Source organism: Amblyomma mixtum, chromosome 6 (assembly GCF_055824585.1).
Source record: "Amblyomma mixtum isolate Tamu chromosome 6, ASM5582458v1, whole genome shotgun sequence".
NCBI classification, from domain to species: domain Eukaryota; kingdom Metazoa; phylum Arthropoda; class Arachnida; order Ixodida; family Ixodidae; genus Amblyomma; species Amblyomma mixtum.
Genome location: NC_143017.1, coordinates 96,157,446 through 96,172,852, shown reverse-complemented (window position 1 = coordinate 96,172,852; position 15,407 = coordinate 96,157,446). Strand labels below are relative to the sequence as shown.

Genomic DNA, 15,407 nt, shown 5'->3' with positions numbered 1-15,407 from the left:
CGCGCGAGTCTAATTTTGCGCATCCTGGAGAGTTTCGTTCTCGATACGCATAGTTCTTCTCGACTGTTTTCTTCGCGTTTTCTTCGTGTTTATTCCCAGACATGCAATTGTCCTCTTTGCGTTTTGTGCTCAACAGTTTCAAATTTTGTGTACTCAAAACCTGCGGCCTCAGTTTCAAAATGCGTACTAAACTTGGCTTGACCTGCTGTAAATTTGCGTTCGGTAGCTGATTAAACCTTGTCAAAAATGTAGGTACCAACGTGAGCTACGTAATCTCGCCATACCACGGTATTTTGCCAAACAAGGTGTTGAATGGCTGTAGTTTGCAGGCTTTTATTACCTGTTAAAACCTTCTTAGGTGACTGAAATAGCTTGAAGTTCAATGTGCCGCTGCAGACAATTGCAGGGGTCTTGATAAATTATCTGGCGCTTTCTGAGACCACGTACGCAATTATGCTTGCTATCTTTACACTTTTGCACTTCTTAGTTTCAAGGTGAAAAGGAAAATATATCGGCATTGTAAAGAATTTTGCCTTAATGTCTTCGGTCCTCAATGTGCTGACGCATTCTTCAATTTTGTCGCAGAGGCTCTTGAGAAACTGCAAAAAAACAATATTTATTATCAACAGCTATCATCAGGCTCGTTTTTATTGATGGAGACGGAATCTGCATGTCAGATATTCATAATATGCAGTGAAATTTTCTTAGATTTTATATATTTCGCTAGTGAACATGGGTGGTTCGGTGACTTTGCAGTTGGACAAGAATCGGCAAAAAATACGCTTGCTCTGGAGTTATTTTTATAATCATTATATCTCGAGGGAAAGAGTATCGCAGAGCAGAAAGGCAAAGGAAATAACAGCCCGAGTGAATAAGTGGAATTGTGTGAAACCATTTGGCTGAATGGCTCATAACAAACAAGAACCAAAAATAACTAAAAATTCTCACAAATACAGTTTAGAATTCTGAAAAGTGTTTCTGATTGCGCAGAAAACCTCGAATAAAAAGTTGCTACTTGTATGCTCTTTGCCGAAAGCAACCGAGCGGCCACGTCGACGGCTGGAGCAGACTCCCAGCCGTGCAGCGGCGTTGCGGTCTCAGGCGCTTGGCTGCTGCTCACTCCCCGGCCGCGAGTCTAAACTAGCTGACGTAAGCCTGCGCCTTCGCTTAGTATAACAGGGCTCCGGAGGCGCGGAATAGCTTGTCGCCAACGCTACCCGCTTACTTATCATCCATAGAAGGAGAGCCAGGGCGAAGGCTTACGTCAGCCAGTTTACACCAATGCCGCTCTCGGCCGCGCAAAATTTAAAACAGACAAGGAACTTTCGTGATACGGCGCACAAAAAAACTAGATCACTGCGGCGACCAGCATTGGGAGAATCCGAAAGCATTAATATCTGCGTCAAACTCGTCGCCTCTTGCTTGACTTTAAACTGTTTGCCTCTCTTTTTGCCTATCTTTGACTCTTCTTTGACTGTCCGCATTTCTCTTTACTTCCAATTTGGACGTCTACCGCTATTTTCACGTCCTAGCACTATACGCACGTCCGGGGCTATTTTGACGTCTAAATGATATTGTGGCCTCGAATTAATTAATTACTATAGACCAATCAAATTTTGGTGTACAACATTTTCTCATCCTCTGTCATGTGGTTGCCTTTCCCGGCTGTTTCACGCCCTCGCACTATATCGAAACCCGATACTATTAGACGTCTAAGTGGCATTTTTGGCTCTAATTAGCTAATTACTCCTCATTAATCAAAGTTTTGACGTGCATCATCCTAACATCTATCCTTTATCACACACGATCAATCTTTTTCGCTTAACTCTCAAACGAACCAAGAAATCGCTGGCGACGTATTTTGCGGACATGAAATCGACGACATAGCCAAGTAATGCCTTCGCATTAATAACCACAACAGTCTGGAACAACGTAGAATAACTTTAGACTAGCTGTAATCCTTGGTCGCGTGTTGACACATAAATAAAGCGACAAAGCCGCTTGCCGGTGGCGTTGCAAAGCATCGCGGAGTTACCATCCTCTTAAAGAAGCATGGACTCAATTATTTACAATAAAAAACAATGTGGGCAAAAATACACATTGTGGGCAAACATAGGATGCCTTAGCGCGCATAATAAGTTTTTAGGCGTAAGGCTTCTGAGCATGCGCGGAACCGCTGCAATGCTGTCGCTTCGTCAGGGCCACTAGGTTGTTAAGCACTCCAAGTCGACGAATGATCTTGTACAGGCCAAAATAGCGGCGGAAAAGTTTTTGACTCAGTCCGCCGAGCTGAATGAACGTCTACGTCAATACACGGTCACCTGGATTGTATTCTGCGTGGCATCGGCATAGGTTGTAGCGTCGGGCTTCAGTGCGCTGTTGGTCTTGGACACGTGATACGGCAGGACGTAGGACTTCTGCGCGTTAAAGGTAGACGGTGACCTCGAAGTTTTCTTCTTCGGTAGCATGGGGCAGCAAAGCGTCGAGAGTGGTCGTGGCCTCCCTGCCATAGACGGGCAAAGAAATTGTCATCTGTGTGCTCTCTTGCACCTCGGCGTCGTAGACGAAGACCACGCAAGGCAGGATGACGTTGCAAGTATTGTTTTCTTCTCCGATATACATGGCTAACACGACTCCCATAGTATTGTTGAAACGCTTCGTAAGACCGTTGGTCTGCGGATGACACGCAGTCGTTCTCCGGTGGCTTGGTTGACTGTAGTGCAGGATGGCCTGCGTCAGCTCCGCCGTGAACGCTGTCGCTTTGTCCGTAAAGACCACATCGGGGGCGCCGTGTCACAGCAGAATGCACTCCGCCAACAATTTGCCGACTTCTGCTGCTGTTCCGTACGGTAGAACTTTTACTCCGGTGTAGCTGGTCAGGTAGTCGATCGTCATGATGAACCACTCATTTCTAGGCTGTGACTGCGGGAAAACGCTAAAAGTATTGGTGCAGATTCACTGGAAGAGTGTTGGTGGGGTTTTCATGGAGATTAAAAGTCGTGCTGGTTGGGTAGGAGGCGTCATTTTTCGTTGAATATCCCGGTATAGCGGCAGGTTTTCAGACAACATGCGACATTGACAGATATTTCTGCAGATAGCAGCCTGCAGAACTTCACCGCGAAGACTTACAGGTGCAGCCAGGAGGTACGCACTTTTATTCGGTACGAAGTTCGTCACGAGGACATCATTCTTTGAGCAGAATGTACTCAGTCCGCGCTTGAACGAGGCTGCAGGTGAAGGCTTCGGCTTCCATGGTACCTAGTGTGATCAGGACGTTTGAAAGGGGTGAGAAGCCCACGTGTTCATCTAGGATATTCACGCAAACTTGATGCTTTCCTCCCGCAGTTCCTCCCGGGTATCCTAAACACCCTCCTCCGCCAGCTGACGTTAACGCTGAGGGCTTTGAGGAGCACCGGGTACTTCGGAGACTGCGGCCGGGCAACATACCGCGATACGCCTGGAGCACCGGTCCCGCTCTGACCGGCATACGCGGACCACACATGACAACTTTCAGTCCAATGCTTCTTTTGGTGCCTACTTGATGGTGCAGCCTGCTCCTGGCCCCTCTTGTTCGTTACCACAGCGGTCAGCCCAGGTCACATCTCACAACTCTGTCCCCGCCGCCAATCACCCCGTTACGGTTCCACACCTTCCCTCCACTGCCGGATTACCAGCCTCTCCCTTCTCGGCGCCCACCCTACCCGCCTGATTCCAGGGACCCATGGCCTACACAGCGGCGGGATCGTTCGCCGCCATCGAATATAAGTGTGACACCACCTCCAGCTTCCCGCACGCATCGATCTCTATCACCACGAGACGGCTTCTTCTCGCCTCGCCCTAAAACTAGCTGGCGCGACCGATGGGGGTGAGGTCGTTGAAGTCAGCCGCCGTAGGAGGTACCTCCGCCTGTATTTCTATTAAAGAACAAAGCGGACGCGCCAGTTGATGTTCTATCACCGGTGGCTTTAGTGGATACTGGACTTTCTGTCTCTGTCATCTGTGCTGCGTTTAAGCGCCTGCGTTTAAGGATTGTGCTGCGTTTAAGGATTGGTTTCAATGGGACAAAAATGTCCGGTTTTGTGGTGTGATCGGTTAACCCGCTGCTACCGATTGGAGTTTGCAGTGGTAAAGTTTCTTTTAGTGGTGCGGTGTTGAGCACAGAAATGGCGGTGATCTCCCGATCGATGCATAACTTCATTCTTGGGCTCGACTTTTTGCATATATGTGGTGCTAACGCTGACTGCCGCACGGGTGAACTCAGCGTCGGCAAATGTCTTACTCCTTGCACTAAGACTCGTGCTGTGTTGAGAGTGTGTGCTATGTTTCTTGAGGTATCGTCGTGCCTCTTTCTTCGGCTGTTTGCATACCGGTTTCCTGCTCCGATACCACGGTCGACATGTTTGATGCCACTGTGGAGCCGAACCATTTGAACTGCATGAAGAATGTCTTGGTTCCTTATGGCATGGTTTCAGTCACCAAAGGTTGCACCAAGCTATAGACAGTGAACTGCTCGATAGAAACCAGTTCTGCCTGAAGGCTTGAAGGTTGCGTCATGCAGCCTCGTCTCGCCAATATTTGTTGCCTTATTTACCGACACCTTGGACATGACAGTGCCAATGTTTCTTGGTGAATCGCAATTACTTCACATGATTGAAAACTCGCTCTCCACGCATGGGCGCCGTGCTCTGTCGGCCATCCTCCTGTGACAATCCTCTGTGTCTGACTTCTCGCAGCCTGGCAACCCACCTTCCATTCCCTCGACTTGGACCCTTCGCAGGGTTGACACTGGTGACTCACATCCGGTCCGTCAAAAAAGCTAGCGAGCGTCCCGTCTGAACGGAAGTTGACCAGTGACCAAGTAAAAGAGATGTTAACCAAATGTGTAATTCAAGATTCGTCGAGTCCCCGGGCTGCACCAGTAATCCTATTCCGGAGGAAGGGCGGATAGTGGAGTTTGTACGTTGATTACCGTCGTCTGAATGCCGTCACCAGAAAAGATGTATAGCCCTTCCTCGAATCGATGATGCCATGGATTGCTTTTTTTCGGCGTCCTACTTGTCTTCTGCCGACCTTCGATCGGGGTGTTGGCAAATCCTCGTGCGTTCCGCCGGCAAAGAGAAAACTGCATTTATTAGACGTGATGGCCGTTAGGAATTTGAATTTAAATTGACGCCTGTTATGAATGCGCCCGTCACCTTGGAGAGATTTATGGAGAGTAAACTCCGCGGTTTGTTAAGGACAATGCACTTGTGCTACCTAGACGATGTTGAGATTTTTGCAAAGACGTTCAGTGAGCATAACTACTGTTTAGCTCTCTTCCTGGACTGTATGCGCCAAGCTGTACTTGTGATTAACTCTAAAAAGTGCTGCTTTGGTGCATGCCAAGCGTTAGTGCTCAGACACCTCGTTGCTAAAGATGGCGTCAGATCTGATCCAGCCAAGACTGCAGCTGTCTAGTCAATCAAGTCACCTCAGTCTGTCAGGGAGCTGCGGAGTTTTTTGGGCTTAAGATCTTGCTTTCGCCGCTTCATTCATCTCTTTGGGGAGATCGCAAACCACCTCGTAGTCCTCCTTCAGAAAGATGTATATATCGAGTGGGCCCCTAAGTGCGACTTCGCCTTCGGCCAGCTAAAATTTCTTCTCACGTCACACTCTGTCTTTCGCCACTTCGATCCATCCCTTGTTGCGTGTGCGAGTTGCTGCCTCAGTATGCCGGAGCGTAATTGGTTTGGTTTATTGGTTTATGGGGGCATGCAACCCAGGCTATGAGATACGCCGTAGTGAAGGGTTCCGGAAATTTAGACCACCTGGGGTTCTTTAACGCGCACTGATATCGAACAGTATACGGCCTTCTCGAATTTCACCTCCATCTAGAGGCCCGTGTACTGGGCGATGTCAGTGTACGTTAATGAACCCCAGGTGGTCAAAATTTACGGAGCCTTTCACTACGGCGTCACTCTTATCCTGAGATGCTTTGGGACGTTAAGCCCCCATAAACCAATAAACCAAACCAATTACGATCCGGCTTACTGAGGGCGCGACTCGCGTACGCAACAAGGGATGGATCCAAGTGGCGAAGGGCAGTGGGACATGAGAAGAAATTTTAGCTTGCCGAAGGCGAAGTCGCACTCAGGGGTCCACTGAGCAGGAATGCCTTGCAGTCGTCTTCTCCACGCAGTGTTTCCGTTCATATCTCCACGGACGCCCGTTCACTATCATCACCGACCAACATGCACTCTGCTTTTTCATTAACCTGCGTGACCCGTGCGGGTGCCTTGCACGGTGGGCTCCCCGGTTAAATGAGTATGACTACACCGTCGCCTAGAACTAGTGGTCGACGGCACGCTAACGCGAACTGCATTTCGCGGCTCACCCTTCCTGAGACGGTGTCTGACATCGATAATTTCGACCCCGGTGTCTCGTGCTGACTTAAGTCGCCCGTTCTGCTCTGAAGAAACCCCTGCCGTAACAATATTATGAACCAGCGCTGCTGAACCAAGGCATTTTATTGAAGTGCACATCGCAGCCCCTAACTGTTGCTCTGCTATCTTTGATTCAACATTTTTTCGTAACCAAGATTAATGGGTATTGTTCGCAGCATCTGTTGTCTACACCAGTAAATTGCAATAATACAACTTTGCTATGCGCTCAAGAGACTCACCACGTACTTGTCAAGCTTACCCTGAACGCAGATTCGTTCGAGATCGGTGGTTGTTTGGGCGGTACGTACCGGTAGCAGTTTCGCATAAAATATTTAGTAGCCTTTCCGAGACTTGTGGCATGGATAATACCTGGTAAGATTTGAAAAAAAAAAAAGCCCGTAAGCAAACATGAAACTTATTACTGTCTTTGTTTTAGTGCAAATTTTAACAAGACATCTATACTGAACAGGTGGGCGCTTTTGAAAGGATGAGCCAATTGTAATTCTTTTTTTGTAAACCTCTACACCAATGCCCATGGTATAGAGAGGTTGGTCGATGGTTCTTGATAATCACATATTGAACAATGGAGGGAGGGCGGAATGGTACCTTCCGCCTCGGCCCGTCCATTAACCCCTGAATGACACTTTTTTTCTCTCTTTGAGCAATTTTACCTTTACCTTGCGCCCTGCTTCTGTTGCTATCACTTATTAGGAACACTTGTCTTCAGCATTCCTTTCCAACCCCACAACCCGTTTTCCTTTCATGTTTTCTCTGTTTCTCTTTTCCGTTCATTGTAGTTTCTCCCGTTATTTCGTTATTTAATGCTGGCTAATCCCTAATCTAAGTTTCGACACAGGCAGTGATATCAGTGCTGCTGGGGTGGCTCAGTGGTTATGGCACTCGGCTGCTGACCTAAAAGGCGCGGTTTCGATCCCTGCCGCGGCGGTCGAATTTCGATGGAGGCGAAATTCTAGAGGCTCATGTATTATGTGATGTCAGGGCACGTTAAAGAACCACGGATGGTCGGAACTACCGGAGCCCTTCACTATGGCGTCCCTCATAATCTGGGTAGCTTTGAGAAGCTAAACACCCATAAACGAAACAGCCAATGATACCAAGCCAACTCTCGCATCTGGACACATAGCCTTTCAAGCCCTCGCACGCGATCTATCCACGCTCCACACATGCGGATTACTCTGTGCTGAGCTGGCGTATTTTCTTTTTTCTTTCAGTGCTGCAGGTTCACCGGTTAACCAACTTTAGCAGCCATCATGCCTTGACAAGTTTTACCCTCCCCATTCTAACGTCATTCTCACTTCACTCCCTCCCCCCTCACAGGGCCTTCCTCCTCGGAGTGAAGACACTATTTAAAGCTGGCAGTTACGAGTGTTTTACCAGACGAAGACAAGTCCACTTGTCGGAGCGTTGGCAAGTACCCTGAGGTTTTCCCTCCCTTGTTTACTTTGTGATCTACATCTCATGGAATTATTGCTCCAGCAACTGTTCATTTCTTTTTATGCATGTCATTTAGAGCCTCGATATATGTGTTCACAACTGTAGAATGAATGTTTGTTAGACTTCACTTGAGAGTAGCCAGAACCCTACCTATTAAAGCTGCACTGCTTTGTCATAATCCTTCTGTTTTAAGGAAATTTTGCTCTGCTGCACGGATGAAATCAGGCCTTCAGCTTGTCTATGGCTGCCTCTCGACTGATTAAGCAAACGAGTACGGCTAAGAGTTAGAAGGCTAGGCCGAATCAACCGCCCACCGTAAGAGGGAAAGAGTTTAGTTAAATACCACTTTGGTAAGACGTACTTATCAAATGGCAAAGGAATATGCACAGTGGAAGATGCAGCCAAAGGACAGCCGAGCATCTAGGGGCAGGCGTAGCCAAATCCGAGCACATCAGTTTGTTCCCCTGCTTTTTTTCGACGCGCAGAGCCTTGATAAATCCCCTCGCTGCAAACTCCTCATTCCGATGTTAGGCCCAATAAGTATCAGGTATGTGGTATGAAATGAACCGAACAACAACCGTCGCAGGGCGTGGAAACGACAGGGCCTGCTTGGAAGTAGACGGCCTTAAATACTTTGATAAACGGCACATTTGTCTTACTGTATTTTTGGCTGCAGTATTGGAAGACCACTGACCAAAAACTTCGTATCAAACGACTGCAATCCGCATGACCGTCAGCCCAAGAACCTCCAAGCATGAACTTCGTATAAACCGACTGCAATCCACGCGACCGTCATGTTCGTACAGTGTACTCGACAGTATAGAGTCTATAGCTAGCTTAAAACGAATGACAGGACGACTTTTAGTGACATCATTAATAAACACCGTTAAACGAGGAGGAATGATAAAAAATAGACTAAGTTAAGTGGACCCGCGCGAGGAATCGAGGACAGAAAAGCTGGGCGTTCTCTGTAGTTCCGTCAGAACACCCTTGGAGCTGCCTTCGTTTGTGAGCACTTTTTTTTTCCGTAATGAGTTTGATCGGGCCTCCTGAAGGCCCTGATGCGTATCAGGCACAACACCAACACGACACTGTACAAGGGTTATGAGGTGGCACAGCTTCCTATTGGCCAAGCAGAGATACCTAAAGAACGATGCAGGAACCGGACGGAGGTATAAAACGTCGTGGTAAATAAGTGACGTCTTGATCGTAGTCAGAGCCGACCCGATGAATTGGGCGCAATGATCGCTTTTTGAGTTAATTTTGATATTCAGAATTTTTTCCTAAATAATTACTTGGCGACGTTGATGGAAGCGCGCAAGATGCGGCGTGCGTCAGAAGAAGGTCAATGAAATCTTATAGTGGAAACCAAGACGCACAAGATGCCCACGGCGAAGACAGAAAAGTATAAGGACACGGCGCTTCTCCTACTGAAGGTTTTATTTCACCATCTAGGATAATATAGCGAGATGCAAGGTACTAGCAAGCCAGAATGAAACGCGAACATGTAGACTGCATTGAGGGCAATAAAATTAGGCGATATTAGAACAGGATGAATAAAGAGCAATCTGCTTGATTTACACCTCTAAGGCACAACTGCCACAAAGTAGGCCCCTTAGTGACCCCTACTTTCATTGCCTTTGCTGCGGCTAACATTTCTGTGTTCCTTATTTTTCTTTTCAATTATCCTATTCGCGTTTCCTTCCGGCCTAATAGTTCGTTTCTTTCTTCACCCTGTGACAGTCCCGCGCGCCTAGTTTTCAGTTGTCATGAACCATTTCGTCCACCCGTCTATTCCGCCGAACTTCAATAAAAGCTCGGGCCGAGCATTTCTGATGATGTGAGACCCAGCACGCGAGCGCCTGCCGGGTCGCTGCAGCCAACGGGCTGACGGAGTACCAGCTGCACTCATTGCGAATTACTCTGTAAATAGCTCCCTTTCCTGAATGCACCCATGCATCTTTCCGCTTCACTTTCTACCAACTCAATCTTAATTCCCAAGTTTTCTTTTCTCTCTTCAGCCGCTGTTCAAGTGTAATCCCTTAGGGGGGCACTTATGGTGTGGCGTGCGTTCTCTTTTCTTCAAAGGTGCCAGCCGCCATTGCAGAGAAAAGCTTGCAATAAGCCAGCCAAGATTTTTCTTTGCTCACATTAACCTCTATCAGAAATATGCACCTTGTCTACCACACGGGCCGCCGCTCGGCTAGAGTGAAAGACATGCAACAGGCCTACGCCCAGTGTGATATGTTGACGTGGCCGGCTCAGTCCGGGGCCTCACAACAGTTTCAGTTGTTATTGATCATATGCTTAAGGTGGACGGTCACACCACCCGTAGCAAATCTCCTATGGAGGCTATGGAAATCGCTTTCGTATTTTGGCTGCCCAAGGTGCCTTCCTTTACTTCCTTGAGCACTCAAAGGCAACCTACAAAAATTGCACCACAGGGAGGACCACACCATCTACGGCACCTATCTTCCGCAACATACATCCAGCATCTACAATCATATACCTGGTGTGGGCACCTGGCCATCGCGGGGAGGTGTGAAACGAGTACGCAAACAATGTCGTCAGAGCGTTCATGTCCTCGTGATGAACGCGTCCACTGAAATATGTTCACTGCCTACACGGATATAACACGGCAATATCCAATAGCACACCACAAATGTCCTCCACCAGCTAAGGGGCTTTACAGAACACACAAAGCTCTCTTCCTACTCCTACAAACACAGACATCCTCATATCCATCTAAGTTAGGTGCCATAGCACCGGGCTTCTTTGATCGATGATTGCTTTGGCGAAATTCTAATCGATATCGTTTAGGCCAGTCAAACCAATACAAAATCAGTACGCATTTTCAGCCAACGACCAGGGGTGAGACGCGGCCCTGTCCAGCTGGCAGCTTCAGAATCAAGTTCGGCTCCTTGTCTGAGCACGGGCGGCAGCATCAGCCAATGGACTCTCGCATTAGGGTCTCCCAACCAAGGAAATTCCTCGTTTCTAAACATTGCAATAAAACATTTTGCGCACCATCAATCGCACGACACTTCCATCATTGAAGTTAAAAGGAATGAAGGAAGTCGCTGCCTTGATGCATTTGACAGTTGAAGTGCGTGGGAGAAGCAGCAGCCTGTCGAACTATTCCATGAAGCTCGAACGCCGTGGTACCGCGACACTCAGTGCCAGCTGATAAAGCGAAGCTGCTGCGGTCGGCGTCACTAATCTTTCAACGTCAAAGGACCGGGTAAAAAGCAACAATGTATCTCTCGATATCAACAGGCAGCGACGCTGTTAAAAAAGCCATAGGGTACGCCGATTCGGCGTTACGCCAACTGCAGCATGAGGGCACAGTTCTCTGTAAGCATTCAAGTATCCTAAAACCTCAAATCGCATACCTTGGAGCACAACTTTTGCTTCTTACTGAGAAGGCAGCACCAAGAATAGACCTTCTGCTGACCCGCTTGCGTTGATGTTTATTCGCAATATTCTAGAGGCCAAATGGGTTTTCTTCTGGGTCACAACGTGTGACTCAGTGCGCATCAACAACGTACTACGTATACATAATCTCTGGAAGCTAAGGGAAGCTGTTACCTTGGAAGCCCTACAAGACTTGAGACCGCCTTGGCTCTAAACTTTTGACCAATGCTGCACATCGCGCAACCAGCGGTGCTTTTGAATTCGCTTTGAAAAAATTAAGGGGACACTTAAGCTCCGCATTAAGGGTGTGACGTCAGAGCTTGAGTGGATTATTGCCCATATATGCGGGAATTGTCATTCTCTACTTAACATTTATAGATCCCTGGGAGTCCTCATGCCACTTCTGGCGCAATGCTGCAGCGGCAAAGCAATGCGCCAATGCCCTGGGATGGCAGGCGCTGTCACCGGCAGGGCTAGTGCGACCCAGGTTGCTCTTCGTGGGTAACATCTCGCGTCTAATCAATAAAAACACTTTTGGGATCATTTCTTCTCTGCTGCACCACTTTATGCTGGCATTTGCTGTGTGGCGACATCTTTCCAGTTCCAATTCCGTCACCTTACCTTGCAATGTCATAGACCTCTTGATTGATGACAAAGCGGAAGGAAAGGACTCAGGAGAGGCGGTTGTGTCACATTTTTTGAAGCCGGCTCCTCCCCCGCTACTTGGCCGCCGTCTCTGCGCGCTTGCGCATGTACGGCGGGCATTGCAGCAGACGACGCCGCTGCGCCCAGCATTACTACTGGCTGCGCCGTCGGCCAGACTCCGTGTACTCCCTGCGAAAGCGCGTGACTTCTGGCACACTTTTTAACGTGCAGATCGAATAGCGAGGGCCTCTCCTGAGTTTTCCTTCCTGGTAACTGCGCGTCTTCTAATGGATGGGCTCCTTGGGTCAGTCATTAGTTCTGCTGTTGACAACATTAACCCGTTTCATCCGCTGAAGCCGACAATCAGGCTTTTTTTAAACCCAAGTGAATATATTCTTAATGGAATAAAAGCATAATATAAGTCGATTTTTAATATAATCTAATGTATTTAATGTATATTTTAGTATATTTTTAATGCATTTTAAATATACTTAGTGGACAAAAGTGTTTGACGCTTTTCAAGAACGCTAAAAGTATTCGTACTCTACTTGGAAAGGATTCGTATTGCCGCGAATGTTTGTAGTGTTTGTTTGCTTATTGTTCAAAGCTACCGGCACGCCGCTTTATCGCTTTGTTTGTGATGCGAGACGCGTCAAGATTTATCGCGCTTGATCGCATCCAGGCGCCGCCAATTCTACATTGTTTCAGAGTGTTCTAGTAAGTTTGCAAGCTTTATCTCGAAAGTTCGCTATCAGCTTTAAAAAGAGTATGACCGAGAGCGGCCGGCATTCTGTTTGACTACCGCCGAGCAGGCTTGTTGCTACGCCGCCAACGAGTAATTCAGTTCTCAGCGGGCGCAAGTCAGCCGAAATAAAAAGTTTCGTTTCGAAGACATCTTCGCTGTTTTCCTGTTCGCCGGACTGCAGCCACCACTACGTGACAGTATTGCAGTTCAAGCATAGGGACAAAAAATGCGAAATAAATGTGAAATTAATACAATGAGTTGGAAATGCATTTTTAGCACATCCTTTTTTCGCTAAGCGTGTGCTTGAAGCAGCCACCTGCTAAGGCGGTGGCGCATCATTTAACCGCTGCACTACTGCTCCATGAGTGACATATGAGCACTCGTCGCGATCAATGAATCTAAAAAAGAGGAAGCCTTGCGCGGAAGCCATCTCTTGTGCTATCGCATTGTATTCTTAACGGTGGGTCGTCCTAGTTTTTGTTTTAACTTACACTTCGTGGGATCCCATTTTGGCTGGGAAAAAGGTACACCTGAGGCTTACCTTGCCCCAATATATTGAATGCAAATTTCTAAACGCGCTCTTCTACCTTGAAAAACAGTTATTGGCTAAAGCCATTATTTAATAATTTAAGCAAATAATCTTAATAGAGCTGAAACAAGTTTTCTGGAGGGCGTAAGGTTATGTGCGATGCTTGTTAAGTGCAATGCCTTTTAGCTTCGGTACCCCTAATATTTATTTTTAGAGCGCAGCTCTTAGGCGCCCGTTCCTGCATTCTGAGTCGTAGTTGTCGTCAGCGTAACACGCCACATGGCAGGTGAAGTTTCGCTCTGCTACTGCCTGCCATGACTAGAGCAGAGGAATGGACAACAGGAAGGTGGCTACCGCGGTAAAATCCCAGCAGTTGTATAGCAGCGTAATACCACATCTTCCAACGGTGGCAGGTTGCGTGTGAAGTGCTGCTGTCATATTTCGCATTGCTGACTATCGTCATCATTTGTCAATTTTCATTCCTCGGTTCGAGCTAGCTGGGATGCCCGTTAAAATAAATGAGCTACGTACCCTTACTGGATGCCGTTGTTGCGTCTTTTGAAAGCTGAAACTATAAAAGGTTTTGTTTCGTTTATGGGGTTTAACGTCCCAAAGTGACTGAGGCTATGAGAGACGCCGTAGTGGAGGGCTCCGGAAATTTCGACCACCTGGAGTTCTTTAACGTGCACTGACATCGCACAGTACACGATCCTCTAACATTTCTCCTCCAAAGAAATTCAACCGCCGCGGCCGGGATCGAACCCGCGTCTTTCGGGTCAGCAGCCGAACACCATAACCACTGAGCCACCGCGGCGGCGCAACTATAAAAGCTTGAGCTAAAGCAACGCTGCTAGCACTTCGCTCTCTTCGGTCGCACGCCACTAATCGAATCGAATATTCGAGCCGGTATTCATTGAATATTCGATTTGTATGTGACACCTCAATGTGCCTGACGAATATCCGTTTTGGAACGTACCCGCGTCAGCGCGTTACAGGAAAATGGCGTGAGTTTCACGAAGTCCAGCGAAACAGCAAACTAAATTTGTTGCAGCATTCTGGATTGCAAGCTGCGCAAAATCTTCTGTCCACATCTACACTGAAGAAAAATCCTTGAGGCAAGGGCTCAAATCTTTTGGGCACGAAAGAGCTAAATAGGTGACATTGAACAGTTTCAGTTCGAGTCGAATGGTAGAATCGCTCTCGAGGGAGGAGACACGGATTACATGACCCAAGCCGCAAAGATAGGATTGGTAACACGGGGATGCAAACAAGATAGCCACGGAGGCACCAAAATGAGCTTCATTCCATTTTAGAACACTAGAAAGGCTGTGTGATGAGGGCCCCTAATTGACGTTCATAATATTTAGCAGAAATGTCCAAACCCTGATTTAGTATCTAAAACACAACAGGCGTTAATTAAAGTACTTGGAAGGATTTGGTCACAGATAGGTGTTTGTCACTCAGGTCGCTTAAACTTGCCATATCAGTATACCACGAAACTCAGTCACCAATCCTTACTTCATGGCACATTCTCCGGTAGATGAGGAGTAAAATAAGCACTGTGAAGCTTATTGTTACTAATAAGATGGACTGACCGGGACCTTTACAGAAAGTGCTTTAGATATAGAAGGTTTCAGTATCTATATTCGTTATACTCTTAATGCTGTAAAAGGTGCCCCTAAGGGGCATTACACTGAATATAGCGCATTTGTCGTATACTCTACCTCTTAGGCTACATCTTCATTTCCAGAAATACTGTTGTAACAAACAATGCCCGCGAGCTAAAACAATCTCGCCTCGCTGGCTTGTAGTAGCCTCTCACACATCATGTCCTCTGTATTGACGCCTACCCGGCCGTTTCTTAACCAATCTTTCTCACCTTGCTTATCGTCAACGCTGCATCCAGTGGTTTGTCCTAGCAGCACAAGCAAGGCAGTTATTTTCAAAAGATGCATAGCTATGGAACGACACCGCTACTGGATCGACGAAGGCCATCTGTTCCCAGTTCGCTATGTCGATGTTGCCGTAAAGGGGAGATCCATTCCTTCGGCTGTACAAACACGCTGTGACGGCAGATTGAAGCGCCCAACGCGATCGCTCAATAAAGTTCCCCGCCGAGACGTTCCAACGGAACGGATCCTTGCCCAAATGGGAGCAACGATGCGGCGCATTCTGTGTGCAGATATGCTGCTTCTAT

At 47.5% G+C, this 15,407-nt stretch overlaps 1 long non-coding RNA gene across 1 annotated transcript; it reads right to left on the bottom strand.

Moving 5' to 3' along the window:
• Positions 1–537: 537 nt before the first annotated feature.
• On the bottom strand, positions 538–15,199 carry LOC149339772 (uncharacterized). Its single transcript, XR_016283556.1, has 3 exons — positions 15,090–15,199; positions 6,682–6,791; positions 538–599 (listed from the first exon to the last, which is right to left on the bottom strand). It is a non-coding gene; the product is annotated as an uncharacterized LOC149339772 (long non-coding RNA).
• Positions 15,200–15,407: the final 208 nt, after the last annotated feature.